The sequence below is a fragment of the Cannabis sativa genome, chromosome 3 (genome assembly GCF_029168945.1).
Source record: "Cannabis sativa cultivar Pink pepper isolate KNU-18-1 chromosome 3, ASM2916894v1, whole genome shotgun sequence".
NCBI classification, from domain to species: domain Eukaryota; kingdom Viridiplantae; phylum Streptophyta; class Magnoliopsida; order Rosales; family Cannabaceae; genus Cannabis; species Cannabis sativa.
In genome coordinates this window covers 74,405,749-74,419,244 of record NC_083603.1, presented here as the reverse complement: position 1 = coordinate 74,419,244, position 13,496 = coordinate 74,405,749, and positions in this window count along the sequence as shown.

Below are 13,496 nucleotides of genomic sequence, written 5' to 3'. Positions count from 1 at the left end.
TAAAAGCCCGAGGTGGTTATGAGTATTTTGTCACTTTCATTGACGATTACTCTAGATATAGTTTTCTTTACCTAATCCAAAAGAAATATGAAAAGTTTGAAAAGTTTCAGGAGTTTCATGCTTTGGCTCAAAACCAATTAGGTAAATCATTAAAGATCTTGCAAACTGATAGGGGTGGAGAATATATGGATATGCAGTTAAAAGATCATTTAATTGAACTTGGAATTGAATCCCAATACACTGCCCCAGACACTCAACAACAAAATGGAGTTGCAGAAAGAAAAAATCGCACTCTTTTGAAAATGGTTAGGTCTATGCTGAGTTATTCAACTCTGTCTACGTCCTTCTGGGGATATGCTATACAGATGGCAAATGACATTTTAAATGTTGTTCCATCTAAAGCAGTCCTTAAGACACCCGTCGAACTTGGGAATGGTCGTACACCTAGTTTACGCCATTACAGAATTTGGGGGTGCCCTGCTCATGTCTTAAAAAAGAAAGAAGGCAAACTTGAATCACGTACCGAAGTATGCATGTTTGTCGAAAATTCTAAAGAGACTATGGGTGGACTATTTTATAGTCACATGGATAACAAAGTGTTTGTTTCTACAAATGCTACTTTCCTTGAAAAGAACTATATTAAAGACAACAAACCAAAAAGTAAAGTTGTTCTAGAGGAATTGCTTTCAGATATAAGTCCTTCCAATGTTCCGTCCTCCTCCACTCGTGAAGAGGACAATCCCATTCCCTCAGTCGAACCAACTGAGAAATCTACTACTAAAGTTTCTGTTCAGAAGATCACCGCTCCTCGTCGTAGTGGGAGGGTTTCAACAAAACCAGCTCGTTATGGCTTGGATGGTGAAATCAATATGGTCGTTGGTGACGGTATTGAAGACGATCCATTGACCTATAAACAGGCAATGGCTAGTCCGCAACGGAAACGATGGTCGGCCGGCATGGATTCAGAAATGGATTCCATGAAAAAGAACAAAGTCTGGGAATATGTAGACGCACCTGACAACTATCATCCGATAGGATGCAAGTGGGTTTACAAGAAGAAAAGAGGAGCTGGAGGCGAAGTCGAAACTTTTAAAGCTAGACTTGTAGCCAAGGGTTATACCCAAAGAGAAGGCATGGACTATGAGGAAACTTTTAGTCATGTTGCCATGCTCAAATCCATCCGAATTCTTCTCTCCATAGCTGCTGCTTTCGATTATGAAATCTGGCAAATGGATGTCAAGACTGCCTTCCTTAAAGGGGTACTTGAAAAAACTATCTATATGGAGCAACCAGAAGGCTATGTTCTTCCTGGGCAGGAAAAGAAAGTTTGCAAATTAAATAGGTCTATCTATGGACTTAAGCAAGCTTCTCGCTCATGGAACAAAAGGTTTGATGAAATCATCAAGACCTACGGTTTTCTTCAGAATGAAGATGAACCTTGTGTTTACCAACTCAAGGAAGACCAAGTAGTAGTATTCCTGGCCCTTTATGTTGATGACATTTTGATTATTGGAAACAATGTCAAGAAAATGACGCACATCAAGGAAAGGCTCAACACTCAATTCGATATGAAAGATTTGGGTGAAGCATCCTATGTTCTTGGTATTCAGATTATCAGAAACCGGAAGAATAGATCTCTTGCTCTCTCTCTCAAACAACTTACATTGACAAAGTTTTAGAGAGATTCTCCATGAACAACACCAATGGGGCAAACATGCCTTCTAGATATGGTATTCGTCTATCTAAGGAACAGTCTCCGACTGATCCTCAAGAGATAGAGGACATGGAGAAAATTTCCTATGCTTCTGCAGTTGGAAGTCTAATGTATGCAATGTTATGCACTAGACCTGACATCTGCTATGCAGTGGGAATCGTGAGCAGGTATCAGTCTAATCCAGGACAGGACATTGGAATGCAATTAAGTATATTCTTAAATACTTAAAGAGTACAAGGAATCTTGTGTTAGTCTACAAGGGTGGTGCTTTAAATCCCACAGGCTACACTGATTCAGATTTCCAGGCAAGTCTTGAAGACAGGAAATCTACATCTGGGATGGTGTTTACTCTTGGGGGTGGAGCAGTGGTTTGGAGAAGTGCAAAACAAACCTCTATATCGGACTCGACTATGGAAGCTGAATACATAGCTACAGCCGAAGCTGCTAAAGAACTTGTCTGGCTAAGAAAGTTCTTCACCAGCATCGGTGTTGTCCCTGGAATGGAAAAGCCTCTGGTCCTACTTTGTGATAATAATGGAGCGATAGCTAACAGTAAGGAACCTCGAAGCCACAAGAGAAGCAAACATATTGAAAGGAAGTACCATATTATCAGAGAATACGTGGCAAGAGGGGATGTACTAGTTGAGAAAGTGGACACAGAGGACAACCTAGCTGATCCATTCACTAAAGTCTTGGCCGTGACTGCATTTGAAAAGCACCGTCAGAATTTAGGATTAATTGATATGTACTGATTAGTTTTATATTAGTGTAAGTGGGAGTTTGTTGGGTTTTATGCTCTAAATAAAACTCCATTTTAATGTAATCTATTTTATTCAACATCAATAAGGAAACAGAAGTATTTTTCATTCATTTGTGTATGTTTTGGTTCACTTTATCAATTGCTTGTCTATTTGATTTATAAATTCATCTGAAACCCTTTTCACATACTTGATCCTGTTTATTGTGTTGTCAACACTTTGGAAAGTAAACATGACTATGTGAATAAAGTTTCCTAGATTTATCAGACACAGGGATTTACTGATATGATAATCTACAACAAGAGTTTACTTGCATTTGGAGAAATGCTATGTTCTTTCCAGAACATTGGTTAAAGTAAAGCTTAGGTTGGATGCATGGAGTATGCATCGGAAGGGACCGATATTGAACTTTGACTTAGATTTATTAAACTTACCGTAAAATCTATTCAAGTCAATATCGCCTAGTTGATCCTAGATCAAATGATCTTAATCCTGTTATGATTAGGCTCAATCTCAGGACGCTGTTCGTGTTCTTTGATTTGTTAGTTAAGCCTACTTTTAGGTCAGGGTGATACGTACATTTTGGGAAAACGGTAGTGCAATCGAGTGGGAGCGCTAACATAAACATGGAATCTATAGCTTCTATTTGGCGAATAGCAAGCAAAGGATGATCTCCTTCGAGCTTGACCAAATGAAAATAAATGGTGGAGTACTCATTTCACATAAGCTGAAATATCATTTATACGGGGTCAAGTGTTTTAAGGATAAAATACATAGTAGGGTGTAACGGTAATCTAATCCCTTTACAGTGTAGATCATTCATATAGAGGATCATTGATCAAATTAGGATTATAACAGTGGATAACTAATGATGTGTCTATATGGTGGAACATATAGAGCATTCTATATACTGAGAGTGCAATTCAACGAAGAATTAATAAGTTAGTGAATTTTAGTAATAAATTATTGATCTACTTATTGGAAGCTCGGTTATATAGACCCATGGGCCCCCCACTAGTTGAGATAATATTGCTTGTAAGACTCATGTAATTGGTTTTGATTAATCAATTATAATTCTCAAATTAGACTATGTCTATTTGTGAATTTTTCACTAAGTAAGGGCGAAATTGTAAAGAAAGAGTTTTAGGGGCATATTTGTTAATTATGATACTTTGTATGGTTCAATTAATAAATATGATAAATGACAATATTATTTAATAATTATTCATAGTTATTAAATAGTTAGAATTGGCATTTAAATGGTTGAATTAGAAAATTAGCGTTTTTGAGAAAATCAGATACAAAAGTGATAAAACTGCAAAATTGCAAAAGGTGAGGCCCAAATCCATACTGCCATGGCCGACCACTTTTATAGGATTTATCCTCTGATATTTTCACTATTTTAATGCCAAATAATTCAAACCTAATCCTAGTGGAATGCTATAAATAAATAGTGAAGGCTTCAGGAAAATTATACACTTTTCATTCAGAAAAACTTGAGCCTCTCTCTCTACCTTTGGCTTCCCACTCTCTCTCTCTCTTCTTCCTTAATATTTCGAAACACTTAGTGATTAGAGTAGTGCCCACACACAGCAAGTGATACCTCAATCATAGTGAGGAAGATCGTGAAGAAAGACTTTCAGCAAGAAGGAGTTTCAGCACCAAAGATTCAGAGAAAGAGATCCAGGTTCAGATCTTGATAATACTCTGCGACAGAAAGGATACAAGGGTTAGAGATCTGAACGGAATGAGTCATTTAATTCCGCTGCACCCAATGTAAGGTTTCCTAAACTTTATATGTGTTTATTTCATCGTTTTAGAAAGTTCATATTTAGGGTGTTAATCAACATACTTGTGAGTAGATCTAAGATCCTGGTAAAATAATTTCCAACAAAATCACCATCATGATGGTGGCAAGTGTGATGATTAACAACGAAACCTCATCAAATATTTTAATTGAACAAACCCTAGAGATAATGGGGTTTTCCTTCAAAGAATTGAAGCCATGCAAGCAGGTCATGTATGGTTTAATTAAAGCCAACATCGCTTTCTATGGTAAAATCAAATTACCAATGTCAGTCAGAACTACCCCGAGCAAGAACACCACTATGACTACCTTCATAGGATCGACACCAAGTCTCCTTAGAAGGTTAACACTCTACGACCTTTGAGCCTCATCTATCTACTACATGTCTATCAAGTTTGCAACAGTAGCTGGTATCGATAATCCCCTTGGTGACCAAAGAGTAGCAAGCGAATGTTGCAACACATTGTTGACATTTGCTAAGAAGACCTCCCCTATTGTGAAAATAGTCAAGGAGATGAAGAAGACCTCCTCCGTTGTGCTAGAAACTGGGGGGATAAGGAAGACCTCCTCCATTGTCAAGACATATGAGGAGACAAAGAAGGCATCTTCTACTGTGAATATAGTTGAAGGGACGATGAAGACCTCTATGGCTATGACTAATGAAGAAATGGAGACAACACCTATGATCACTTCAAGGTCCACCCAAGATGGGAACACATCACCCTCATCTTGAATATATTAATTTAGGAGTTGGTCACATCCTCAATTAATCAAAAAATGACCTACGACTTCGTTGACAGTCATCAAGAAGACCTTGTCCACTATAAAGACGAGGGGATGATGAAGACCTTCTTCGTTGTAAAGTGAAGGAGATGACAAAGGCCTCCTCCACTATAAAGTCGAGGAGATAATGAAGGTTGCTTCTACTGTAAAGTTGAAGAGATGATGAAGGCCTCTTCCATTGCAAAGCCAAAGAGATGATGAAGGCCTCTTCTGTTATGAAACTGAGGAGATGACAAAGACATCCACCGCGGAAAAGCCAAGGAGATGAAGAATGCCTCATCTGTGGTAAAGTTGAGGAGATAAATAAGAGTGCCTCCACTGTGAACACAACTGAGGGAACATTTAAGACTTCCAAGTTTGCAACTCATGAGAGAAAAAAGACTACATCTACACCTATATCTACTTAAACACAAAGTATGAAAAGATAGCCAATGCTAAGAAAATAGCTGAAGATCAAAGTTAGTGTTGACAATTTATTGTTAACACATTTCAGAGTCTCCCAAATCAAAGAAAATTGCTCACGAAAATCAGAAAACAATTTCTAAGATTGTCAAAATTGATGTCCACCTGATAGTTTCACATGGAACGGGCTTTTCCTACGTCATGAAGTGAGCCTTGCACAAGTGCAAAGCTAACTTGGGGGCAAATGTTTACATTGAAAAGTAACATTGGTGATTTGGACATCAATGTTTGGCAAGAAAGAAAATATCCTAGAGTTAAGTAGTCTCGAGTTATAGCAGTCAACTAGGGAGGGGTCCCTATCTCTGTGCCCAGGTTGACTTTGGGAACTCTAGAATGGGTGTTTGAATCTCGCCAAGTTATTTCCAACTCACCATCTTACAGTATTCATAATCAAGAAGAGAATAAGAATCAAGTCTAAAGCCTCGAAATTGAAAAGAGATGAAATAACATCCCAGAAATTAACCTAGGGGCCTAGCGTTTTCACCCAGCACCTAGATTGACATCCCGACTATGGCTCTAATTTTAAAGTCTGTGCTAGCACAAATGGCTCAAATTTTTTACTTTGACATGAATAAGACTAGTCACAAACATATTTGAGACATCAGAATCAAAATCAAAACACTTTTATTTTTGAGCATCTAAGGTACCAAGTGCCTAGGGCACCAGTGCACCCAGCACCCAGGTTGACATATTGTAAACCAGAGCACCTCCAATCACAATATTGAAAAATTATCTTGGGCATTTTATGTTGGAAATTGTTTTACCAGGATCCTAGATCTACTCACAAGTATGTTTATTAACACCCTAAATATGAACTTTCTAAAACGATGAAATAAACACATATAAAGTTTAAGAAACCTTACATTGGGTGCAGCGAAATAATATGACTCCTTTCGTTCAGATATCTAGCCCTTGATTCCTTTCTGTAGTAGAGCATTATCAATATCTGAACCTGGATCTCTTTCTCTGAATCTTTGATGCTGAAACCTCCTTCTTGTTGAAAGTCTTTCTTCACGATCTTCCTCACTATGATTGAGGTATTGCTTGTTGTGTGTGGGCACTACTCTTACACTAAGAATTTCGAAATTCAAGAGGAAGAGAGAGAGAGTGGGTTCGGCCAAAGATAGGGAGAGAGAAGGCTCAGGTTTTTCTGCTTCAGAAAGTGTCAGAAAAAGTGTAATTTTCCTGAAGCCTTCACTATCTATTTATAGCATTCCACTAGGGTTAGGTTTGAATTATTTGGCATTAAAATAATGAAAATATCAGAGGGAAAACCCTACAAAAGTGGCCGACCCTATACATGTGAATTTGGGCCTCACTTTTGCAATTTTGCAGTTTTATCTTTTCTGCATCTGATTTTCTCAAAAACGCCAATTTTCAAATTCAACAATTTAAATGCCAATTCTAACTATTTAATAACTATAAATAATTATTAAATAATATTGTCATTTATCATATTTATTAATTGAACCATACAAAGTATCATAATTAACAAATATGCCCCTAAAACTCTTTCTTTACAATTTCGCCCTTACTTAGTGGAAAATTCACAAATAGACATAGTCTAATTTGAGAATTATAATTGATTAATGAAAACCAATTACATGAGTCTTACAAGCAATATTATCTCAACTAGTGCGGGGACCATGGGTCTATATAACCGAGCTTCCAATAAGTAGATCAAGAATTTAGCACTAAAATTCACTAACTTATTAATTCTTCGTTGAATCCACGCATAGAACTTAGAATTGCACTCTCAGTATATAGAATGCTCTATATGTTCCACCATATAGACACATCATTAGTTATCCATTGTTATAATCCTAATGTGATCAATGATCCTCTATATGAATGATCTACACTGTAAAGGGATTAGATTACCGTTACACCCTACAATGTATTTTATCCTTAAAACACTTGACCCCGTATAAATGATATTTCAGCTTATGTGAAATGAGTACTCTACCATTTATGTTCGTTTGGTCAAGCTCGAAGGAGATCATCCTTTGCTTACTATTCGCCAGATTGAAGCTATAGATTCTATGTTTATGCTAGCGCTCCCACTCAATTGCACTACCGTGTTCCCAAAATGTACGTATCACCCTGACCTAAAAGTAGGCTTAACTAACAAATCAAAGAACACGAATAGCCTTTCAAGATTGAGCCTAATCATAACAGGATTAAGATCATTTGATCTAGGATCAACTAGGCGATATTGACTTGAATAGATATTACGGTAAGTTTAATAAATCTAAGTCAAAGTTCAATATCGGTCCCTTCCGATGCATACTCGATGCATCCAACCTGAGCTTTACTTTAACCAATGCTCTGGAAAGAACATAGCACTTCTCCAAATGCAAGTAAACTCTATTGTAGATTATCATATCAGTAAAACCCTATGTCTGATAAATCTAGGAAACTTTATTCACATAGTCATGTTTACTTTCCAATGTGTTGACGACACAATAAACAGGATCAAGTATGTGAAAAGGGTTTCATATGAATCTATACATTATGTACATATAATCATGAAATAAATCATGTGAACCATGCAACATTAAATGTTATTTCTGATCTATATTAATAAGTAAATCTGATTATATTGAAATGAGTTTTATTTAGGGCATAAAACCCAACAAACTCCCACTTGCACTAATATAAAACAAAAAGTGCGTTTCAAATAATCTCAAGACCTTAATATACAAATCAAGTGTAGTAGTAGTAAACTCCTCGTAATAGGATCTGAAAGGTTGAATTAAACACAACGTTTTCTCAACCATTACTCTTCCTTTAATCACAAAATCATTGATAATGTGAAATTCCTCTCTATATGTCTACTCTCTTGGGATACTGGATTCTATACATTTGGCAACTACTTTTGGTTAATCAAGAAATTAACACTAGTAGTTTAAGGCAATTTGGAATGGTGCCAAAGATGTATAGAACTTTCCTTAGACTGAATAAGTACCTTTCCTGCAGCTTTAACATTCAGTCCCTTTCTGGTAGACCTAGAGGGTTCAGATAGGTTTTTACACTTCTCCAAAATCACTATTCCACCCCCAGAGTAACCACCATCTTATCAAAAAGATTTACTAGCACAAAGGCAAATTTCGAAATCTGATATGGTGTAGTCTAAGAGTTTTAAACACACCCTTATAGACTAACATATAGTTCCTCTTCTTAATCTTAAGATTTACTTGATTGTCTTCCAATGTTCTTTTCCTGGATTAATCTGATACCTACTCATTACTCCCACTCAACAGCAGGTGTCTGGTCTAAGGCATACTAAAGCATATCTAAGACCTCTCACTGTTGATTTAAGAAATTCTTTCATGGCTTTATCTTTTCTGGAATAGTTAAGACTTTTCCTTAGATAAATAAAATCTATGTTTAAGAAGTTGTGAAGCTTCTATAGATTGCCATTAGAAAGAAAATGCTTCAGCATCTCACTAAAGTAAGTTGCTTGCATTAGAGTAAGTAATTACCAGGTATACCACAAGCCATAGGTTTAGATAAACTCAAACCTATAATACTAGGAACAGGAAGTTTTGTTAAGTCCATTGAATGGACTTATAAACGAAAATTTCCTTTTATGTCCTTGTAATAGAAAACTTTAGGTTATTCCATGTGAATGGATTAAACCATAGTTCTTTTGGCTTTCTTCTTAGTTTCTTATCGTGACAATCCATTACTTGTTTAAACTCACAATGGATTTTAATCACTAGTGTCTCCCAAGTCATAAGAAGGTGAGTTCCTAGAAACTCTCCCACTACGACAAGGTACCGTGAATTATGTCTAAGAGAACTAAATGGTATTGATCTCTTCGGTTGTGACAAGACAACAAAGGCAGTGGGATCATCATATGTAATATAAGATGATAGAACACTTTTGGAATCAAGAAAAATATCTCCTTTATTTGCTACTTGTTTTCAGACTTAGTCATTATCTTAGAAAAGTAGTATTTGTTTGAACAAATACTTTCTTATCTATTGACAATGAGATGGTCCACCCCTAATCACTTAGAATAGCTAACAAACCATGGTTAACAGTTCTAGCTTTTCTTAAGATTTTGATTAGGTCATCCATGAGTCTAGTAATGATTTACATTAAGTATACAACCATTACATCATTCTGAAATTGTATTACCATAGAAGGAATTAGGCAACGACTAGTAACTAATCATCAATATGCAACTGAAAATTTCTCGGGAGGTAAGTTTGGATATAATTTAAAAATCAATTTAATGATCTTTGAACTGCATATCTACTAACTATTTCTCCACCCCCTATCAGTTCGCAAGATCTTTAACCACTTACCTTAATGGTTTTAACCATTGCTAGAAATTTAGAAATTTTTCAAACATTTCATATTTCTTTGCATAAGGTATAATCTAGAGTGATCGTTTTTAGAATACAACGAAAAACTCATATCCACCCTTGAATGTACATCCATCTGCGAATGAGATGAACTACTTTCAGTGGATATAGGCATATTAACTCTTTGCAGAGATTGATCTTGTCAAATCCACTATGAACAAGATACAAATGCCATAGATTAAAGAAATGTGGTAGTGTCTTTTGATGACTTAGGTTTATAAAAGAATTCTTAGAATAGTGCAAGTTGATCCTGGTCACAGAATACCTAACTCATATTCCATACAGTTTGAATCCATTAATAAAAGATGGATATTAAACACTTGAGAAAGTGTAACTGTATTGTATCTGGAATTAGAAATATAAGAAAATTTCTATTTGGAATCTAAAATTAAAGTCAAAATTTATACCAAATATAATGAGTAATTCTATCTTGGACCACCACTACTAATTTAATTCTAAGTCTGATTTGCCCATACAAGTAGGAGATTTCTAAGATTGAGGATTTATATCAATTGGGAATAGAATTTCGGGATTATAATCATATGCGTCATTTAATTTCTTAAGAGAAAATATAGAATGACATGAAATGATTTATAGACCATTCATCCAATGACATGTTTTGAAGCTAATTCGAAATGAATAAGCTAAGAGGAATTAGGATAATTTCGTTTATAAATAAGAATCCAACGATGCTTCGACTAGCGAATGTCAAAGTAATCTTATTTATACAATCTTCTTGTTTCATATCGTAAAAATACTAGTCTAAGGTGTCATCAATTGATGAACAGCTAGATGTCGCATATACAATATTTATCTTTCGAGATCTAACACTATTATGTATGTCTAATAGTGAAAATCCACTAGGGATTTATCTCATTAGATAAACAAGCCAAGTTAGACCAACAATGAAGATTCGAAATTAAACTACAATTTAATAACAGAAAATAACATGGTTCAATATCAATTCATACACAATTCAGAAATTATAAAGATATAGCAAGTAGGAATGACAAGTGAAAATACTAAAACATACAATCCTAAATAATTTCCAAGGTTTTCAACAAACTGATATCAGTGTCCCGTTTAGGCGAGAGTCAAAGCTACCATCCATTGAATAGAGTTGTCAGCTCATCTAAAATGTTAAACATTCTAGCAACCTTTTATTCGATCAAGATTGGAATTCAGCGTTGTCCTGTTTAGGCGAGAGTCAAGGCAATTCTATCTCATGAGCTTCCCCCATTGTTTCATAATTTGCAAGTCAAGTATGGTCGCCACCATTAGGGTGATCCATACCATACAAAACACTTACAAACTACTTATCATGCGAGGTTTAACGGTGCGAAATTGCTAATGAACGTTCCTCCATTAGGGAGGATTACTCACTAAAACAAACGCGGTGTAAAACCCACAATGGAGATCGAATATCTTAATAATAAAGCTCATTATTTAAAGAGAGTTGTATTTGCTTTGATTCTCTTTATTTAATCTATTTATTTTAAATATATATTTATTTAAAATTTCCAATTTAGAATGAAAAATTCTAAATATAAATTTTAATTTAATATTTATAAATTTTACTTAGATGGATATGAAAATAACATGAATTATTTCCATCTTAGTAATAATTTCCAATAAATATTTAGAAAAATATTCAATTTAAGTTATTACAAAATTAATTTAAATTAATTTACAACTCAAATTTAATTTTCTATAAATATATATTGCATTTCGAAAAATTAAAGTATTCTAGGACACAATTTTTGAAAATGCATGTTAAAATAAAAAATTAATCCTGGAAAAAATATTCTAATTTAATGTTGGCCCAAAATTAATTAATAAAATTAATTTACAACAAAAAATATAATTTTCCTATTTAATTAAATATATAAGAAAAATTTCAAATATTTAAGTATGATGATGAAAATCAACTTAAATATTAATTTTCTATTCAATTAAATACACTAGAAAAATACTTCATGCAAAAATACCATCTATCTAGATTTTCCTTTGACTAATTAATTCAATTTCTAATAATATACTTTAATTCAATTTATTTTAAATTAATCAGTAAATGAAAAAATCATTGATTTAAGTTGATCCAAGAATTAATTAAAATAAATAATTAATTTACAACTTAATCTATTTTTCAAGATAGATTCAAAATCATCTTGAATTATGAAATGCAATTTCGAAAATTGATTAATAAAATAAAGAAAAAATATATTTTACTTCATTTATTTTAATTAATCATTAAATGAAAAAATCATTGATTTAAGTTGGTCCAAAATTAAAATAAATAATTTACAACTTTAATCTATTTTTCAAATAAAATTTGAAATTCCAGCATTTAAGAAATGCAATTTCGAAATTTGATTAATAAAATAAAGAAAAATATATTTTAAAAATTATTTAAATTTAGTTGAAAAAATAAATTTCAACTAAAAATAATTTTCTATTTAATTAAGTGTCATGAAAAAGAAATATTTAAGTATCATGATGAAAATCAACTTAGATATTTAATTTTCAAATTAATTAAATGTATTAAATTCAAGAAATAAATAATTAATTGTAGAGAAGGCTTAATTATTAATCTCTAGTTTAATACTAGGAAAAAATAAATTGTACCAAAATTAATTATTTAAAATAATTAATTTCACAATGTATAATATTTTCCTATTTAATATTAGAAATAATAAGTAGTCTAGAAATAAATATCTAGAAAATATCTTATTTGACTAAGTATCTTTTCACAAAATTTGAAAAAAATATCTAATTTAAGTTGTATTAGAAAAAATCTAGAACTTAAATATTTTTCAAATTTAAATTTAATTAAATATCAAAAATTAAGTTATAACCACTTAATTTAAAAATATTCCATTTTAAGTTAATATTCGAAAAGATATTAACTCAAAAAAAAAATCTAAACTATTCCATTTTAAGTTAATATTCGAAAAGATATTAACTTAAAAAATATCTAAAGAATCTTAATAACCAATGCCTAAAATTCCTCAACTTAATTTTGAAATTTTAAATCCAAAAGATATTCAGATTTAAGTTGGTTAGTTGTAGATAACTAAATATCAACTTAAATAAGAATATTTAATGAAAATTTTAAATTAAGCTTCAGAAAGAATCTAGATGGTTATAATTCTATATTTAATTAAATACAAGAAAATACATATAGTTTAGCTTAGAATAAAAAAATTCTTTAAACTATATTTTTCTTAAATTAATTTCAAAATAAATGAAATTAATTATGTTGCTAATCAATTTTATTAGGTTAAACTAGTGTAATTAACCTAGTACAGTTATTCAAATCAGGCAAATGGGCCTTCACAATTGGAGTGGTTCATGTGAGGGGGTGCTGGGTTCAGTATGTCGTACCCACTACTATGGCTCCCAACTCTCACACAAGGCCCAAAAGAGAGGAATTTAACCTTAAAATGAACAACTGTTATTAATTGAATAAGCCCGAAAAACTAAATGGACCTAAATAAAATCTATCAAGAACTATGACATTTTATTTAGCAACAACAACCTATATGCATCTATAATAAAATTAAACACATAGGCTCACACAGACACACTTTGGATGG